Here is a 6974-nt window from a genome sequence, read left to right as displayed (position 1 = left end):
TTGTAAGTTTTCAGAAATGGCCTTCTTCACAGTTTTTGGGGGAGAACTCAATGGAGTGGAGGTCTCGCTATTCGTGGACTTTGTCTTTCTTAAAGCCCTTAGCACACTCATTGTCCTTGGATGGGGTGAAGATCGTGTCTTTTTGAACCCATTCCTGTGAGACGCTTTCTTTTTCAAATTTCCCTTATCTGCCTTGGTCTTCTTCTTAGGAGTAGCCATAACCTATGAAGTACACAAACAAGGAATAAGTACAACATTAACATGACAGTAAACTCAATAAAACTCAAAGACATTACAGGTAAAAGAACCTAAAAATAACAAAAGAATAACCATCTGAGATATCTTAACTTTCCAACTTAAAAGCGTATTATAAATTTTACTTAAAATGACACACTTTGAGTGCCTAAACTAACCAGAGATATACACAAACAAACATTCAACCAACAATAAAATCTAGCTTATAATCGTACAACTTATGGCATGTGAATAAGGATAAATTATCCATTTATTATAGGACAGTAGCACACGGCACATTCAACTAACTAATCGACTGCAAAGTTATAACAAACAAACCAGTAATTTCATCTCAAAAATCAATAGAAACATGAAACAAAAAACAAGAAATTAGCACAATTACAAGATTTCAAACAGAAATTAGCACCCTATTAATATCCATTTGGAACAAAAAATAAGAGAATAGCAAGAACCAGGGGTTTCATCATGAGATAATTACAGTTTAAAACCAGGGGTTTCATCATCAACACTCAACACTCCACAACTGCATGCAAAATTTACATAATAAAACAAAGCAAAGACACTCCACAATACCATCAAACATTGCATGTAACATTCCACAAAGCAAAGACACTCCACAATACCATAAACATTGCATGCAACATTTAAATCTCATAAAACATTGAGTTAAAAATAAAAAACCCCAACATAAATTGAAGAGGGTTTTAGAGTTCTAAAATAAATCAAAAAAACCCCAAATAAATTGAATAGCATTTTAGAAACTTATTAAAAACATGTAAAAATCAAAAACCCCCAAATATAGATGAGAGCTTTACGGTCTCTAATTGAATTAGAAACATACCAGTATAATCAAATGGAAGAAGAGGAAGAAGATTGTGTGAAGAAGAGGGAAGAAGATTGTGTGAAGAAAATCACAGTGAAGAAGAGTAACTGATGGGGAAGAAGTGGGTTGGGGAGTTATGACCAGGAGTAACTGATTGGGAAGAATTTTGTTGGGGAGTAATGTTTTTGGGGGGATATTTTGGGGGGATACTAAAAAAATAAAGTGGGGAGATGAAATTTAAAAGAGAGGGAAAATGAAAAAAATTCAGTTCAAACCAACGACCTAGATACAGATCTGGTTTAATCCAACGATCAACAAAATCTGTTATTATTTAATTTTTTTAAAACCTAAAAATCAAAAATTAAAATATATATAAATTATCCATATATTTGGAGATATAGTAACTGTTGTAATATCAACAATCACATAACGGTTCTTACAGGAAAACATTATCGTATGCTATATTATTTAAATAGTAGTTGTGTAACGGTTTCTTACACAAACCGTTGTCTCATATATTTTCCAACAAGAGTTTTTTGTCCTAAACCGTTATCTATAATCTAAAACAAAAATAAGAATAATCTATTGTAAAACTTTTAATTTTTAAAGGTTCGATGTTTGCGAGTGCACATATGTTGATAAAACATTTGACGTAATCCATAAAAGTTAAATTTTTGGTACCTTAAAAGTTCGATAATCTGATTCGAACACTTTGATCATATCACTATAAACAAATAATAATAATAATTAAGAATATTACTATAAACAAACGTAGATTACGCTAATAGAGACGTTTGTGAACAAACATTTATTAAACAAATAATAATTAGGGATATTAAGTTTCTGTTTGTAAAATTTTAAAATAATTAAAGATGGAGTTGTAATTAGGGTGGAGCACGTTTTGGTTCGGGACATTTTTTGGCCAAAACTGAAACTAAAACCGTATGTCCTTAATTTTAATATTTAATAATTATAAGTTGAATTTATGACTTATAAGCTGATAAGTTTAATGTTAGTAATGACGTACTTTGTTCTGAATATATTTTGATTTTTCCTTCTTCATCAACTTTATTTTATAAAGTTATGTTTAAAGATGTCAATCTAATCAAAATTCATTAATTTTAATTAGATGTTGAATTGTTGAATTATGATTTTAGTGAAAATAAATGTAAAGCTATTTTATTGAAAGCTGAAAAAGACTTTCATTCATAAGAAAAAAGACTTACTATCATTGGGATCTGATTAACAAGGGCATAACTATCCTCTTGGTCACAGGTTCGAATCCCACGGGAGGAGAATTTATGATTATACCTCCTGAGTTAGAGTCTGTCGCTAAATGCGGTTTACCTTGGTTCAAGTGGTTTGCAGGATATTGCGTGAGCCCGTGGGGTTTACCCAGTGCGCACCTGAAGGGTAGCGGCTGCGGGTTACCTACAATAAAAACAATTATTCGAGGTTAAGATAGGGTTTAAAGTATAATGTTTAGAATAATTGATGAATATGCTTAATAAGAAAGATTCGATTAATATAAAAACACATCGGAACATCTTTTTCTAGAAAAGGTATCAATATTGTATATGATAATCATATTCATATTCGAAGCACATCCATATATTTAGATCATTGAAAGGGTGATTTAAACATCCGTACAATTGAATCGTCGAAAATATTTACAAATTTAGAAAATATCGATAAATAGGGGACGTCAACTCCAAAAAGTCGAACTTATCGCTAGTGAGTTATATGTAACAGTTTACAAACTAACTATTTAATCTAGTGTTGGGCAATAGTTTTTCAAAAATACCATTGTGTAAAATAATATATAGTTCGGAACTCCCAATTCTCGATACGATCAAGTTGTAAAAACAAATAACAAACTAAAGATAATTAGATGATTTATTTACCGATCGTTTAACACTAATAACATAAAAAATATTGAAATTGAAAATGATAATAAAGACATTCTAAACGATTCAAACGACACTAATATATATTAAAGAACAACTTCACAATTTTTTGTGTAATATAAATTCGATATTCTTATTACCGACATACTATTTTGTTAAAATAATTTGTGATCATTTATTTTAATAAATTTTATAATTTATTCCTCTATATTAATATATTCAAATACATAAAATCCAAATTATTGTGGTCCTAGAAAATAAATGAATTAATATTATTCAAAATAGTTTAATTTATGAGCCATGTAATTCTTATATAACAATTTAGTTGAGACTTAAAATATTATTAATTACTTTTTATTTCAGACATATATTTGTTCAAACATATGTATCTGTCGGAACAAGAACACATTTATTTACATGGTAGTTAGGCCATTCATCCATGTCCCTGTGCTCTCAAATTCATAATACTCTCAAATCTATGCTCAAATTCGTGCTAATACTCTCAAATCTATGCTCAAAATCGTGCTCATACCCTTAAGTCCTCAAATCTAGATATCAAATCCATGTCACATCAAGATTCCAAGACATCAAGAACTCAGGTTTTAAATTTCTTTTCACACTTGAACAGGTAAGTACAGTCTTTTATGAAGTCGGGTTTATATGTACTCTCTTTTGAATTCATTTTGATGAATTCATTTTTTTATGATTCTGAACTAGGGTTCATATTGATTTGGGGGAAATATAAAGACTTCACAATTCATTTTTAAGAAGCTATAAGGACAGGTAAGTACTCTAATTTATGAATTTGGGTTATATAAGTCCTCTGTTTTGAATTCATTTTGATGCTTTTTTTACTTCAATTAGGGTTCAGTTATAAAGATTTTGGGGAAATATAAAGATTTCATAATTTAGTCTGAATTTGAGGTTCTATTCAGACTTTTAAAAGATGGATAGGTCATGGTTAAAAGCGGATAGAAGAACAAAAGAGTTCAAAAAAGGAGTGGAAGATTTGTTAATATTTGCATTTGAGAATGGTTATAATGCAGAAAAAATTAGTTGTCCATGTGTAAACTGCGCACATAGTAAATCATAGAGAGCGCAGATAGTTAAAAACCATCTTTTTCAAATTGGTATTGATCAAACTTATACACGTTGGATATGGCACGGGGAGAATAATTCTGTAGAAAGTTCTAATGAAACCGACACTTCGAAATCTATCAATCAAGGCACCTCAAGAATGGCTGAACGTGACGAGGACGACGACGATGATATATCTTATGATGAAAGTTCTGACGAAACCGAAACTTCTGATTTCATCAACCATGTTAAAGGTGAACATCAACCTCTTTATCCTCGACGTGAGAGGTACACCAAGATGAAAGCTTTGATCCAGTTATACAACTTGAAAATGAAGCATGGTATGTCTGATTCATGCTTCAGTGATATTCTGTTATTACTTGGCTCTTTACTTCCGGAAGGCAACAACATCCCTTCTTCCTTCAATAAAGCAAAAAAAACCTTGTGTGCATTAGGAATGGGGTATGAAAAGATACACGCATGTCCGAATAATTGTCTCTTATACCAGGGCAATTTAGATGAAGAACAAACTACTTATCGCGTATGTAAGGCCTCTAGATGGAAATTGAACAAAAAAGGAGATGAACTTGAAGGGGTCCCTGCTAAAGTTCTATGGTATTTCCCGCTGATACCAAGATTACGAAATTTATTCAATACACCTCACATTGCAAAGGATATGATGTAGCATGACACCGAGCGACAAAAGGATGATAAAATGAGGCATCCAGCTGATTCAATAACATGGAAGGATGTCGATGAAAAATGGCCTGATTTTGCATCAAAGACTAGGAACCTTCGATTAGCTTTATCTTCCGATGGTTTCAATCCTTTTCATGGAAACCGTACTGATTACTCAAGTTGGCCTGTTTTGCTATCAATTTATAACCTTCCTCCATGGCTTTGTATGAAGAGAAGGTATATTATGCTCTACTTGTTAATATCTGGACCGACTGAGCCTGAAAATGATAGCGACGTGTTCCTTCAACCACTAATAGAAGATCTGCAAGAGTTGTGGCGTGGGAAACAAATGTACGACGCTTATAAGAAAGAGTCTTTCATGCGTAGGGGCATTTTATTATGGACAATAAGTGATTATCCTGCCTTAGGGAACTTGTCAGGAAATGTTATTAAAGGGTATAATGCGTGTACTATGTGTATTGATGAAACAAAAGCTACTAGGTTGGTTAATTACCGTAAGACGGTGATTATGAGGCATCGAAGATGGTTGCCCCGTAATCATCCTTATAGAAGGCAGAAATCAGCTTTTGATAACACTGTGGAGAAGGGGGTCGCCCATGTTCCATTAACCGGAGAAGAGGTTTTTTAAAGAGTACAACATTTAAGGGCCCATATATTTGGAAAGAAACAACGATAACCACGATGGAAGAAAGGTGAACCTCGACCTGTTTGGAAAAAGGTTTCAATATTCTTCCAACTTGAGTATTGAGAATTTTTGCCAGTTAGGCATGTTCTCGATGTGATGCACATCGAGAAAAATATATGCGAAGCCCTGCTTGGAACTTTACTAAATATTCTGGGGAAGATAAAAGATAGGGAATCTGTCCGTCTTGATATGGCTGAAATGGGAATAAGAACGAAGCTGAGACCAAAGACTCCTGGAAAGAAAGAAAAGGTACCGTTGGCATCATGGAACTTAACGCATGCAGATAAAAAACATTTTGCTCATCATTTCTTAAAATGAAGTTGGCAGATGGATTTTGTTCAAATATTAAGAATCTTGTAAACATGGAAAATCTTCGGCTTGTTGGAATGAAATCTCATGATTGTCACACGATATTGCATCATTTGCTTTCAATCTCAATTCGATCAGTATTACAAAAACAAGTCAGGTGCATAATTATTAGGTTTTGCCTTTTCTTCAAGGCAATTTGCAGTAAAGTGATCGATGTAGACAAGTTGGAAAAAATGCAGAGTGAGTTAGTGGAAACATTGTGCCAGCTTGAAAAGCACTTTCCCCCTTCGTTCTTTGATGTGATGATCCATCTCTCAGTTCATCTCGTGAGAGAGGTTAAACTTTATGGGCCAATATTCCTTCGTTGGATGTAACCCTTCGAGAGATATCTAAAAGCGTTTAAAGGATATGTACGGAACCCGACTCATCCCGAAGGGTGTATTGTTGAGGCATATGTTGCCGAAGAGGCGGTGGAGTGTTTGGTGAATTTTGAAAAATCTACCGTAGGAGTGTCTCAAAATGCAAAGTATGAGCAGAATGCAAGACCTCTATCTGGTGCGACATTGATAAAGCCGAGCGATGAGGACTTGCATCTAGCACATTTGTGTTTTCTCCAAAATATAACTAACATTAGACCATATTTTGAGTAAGTTAGTGATATTTAAGTGTGTGTTATTTCATTATTTTCTGCACTTTGATTAATATACTAAAGAAAGTGATTTTTCTCACGGCGAACATATGGCATCTTTGATGACAAGATACCAGCAACATGAAAATGATGAAGTGTGGCTTAAAAACAAGCAAAATGCAGAATTTCACAAATGGTTCAGGAAAAAGGTATAATTGTTATTTGAATAAAAACATCATAAATAGGCCTAGTTTATATTTTTCTGGTAAATATATTTGTTATTTGTTTATTCAAGCAAACATCATAATTAATATTTATCAATTTGTTTTAAATAGATTGAATCCGAATTGTTGGATGCCCATAACAAGATACCTGAGGAGATAAGGTGGATTGCTGAAGGGTCCAACAAGAATGTCCCTACATTTAGCGGATATAGAATCAACGATGTTACGTTTAGCACCAAGGAGCGTGATGACACTCGACAAGTTCAGTGTAGTGGTGTCTGTGTCGTTACAGATACAATGCTTGTACAGGGTAAGGAGAAGAATATTGAACATACTTCACAGACCTACTATGGAGTTATAACAAGTA

Source organism: Apium graveolens, chromosome 7 (assembly GCF_009905375.1).
Source record: "Apium graveolens cultivar Ventura chromosome 7, ASM990537v1, whole genome shotgun sequence".
Lineage (NCBI taxonomy): Eukaryota > Viridiplantae > Streptophyta > Magnoliopsida > Apiales > Apiaceae > Apium > Apium graveolens.
Note: the sequence above shows the minus strand (reverse complement) of the source record.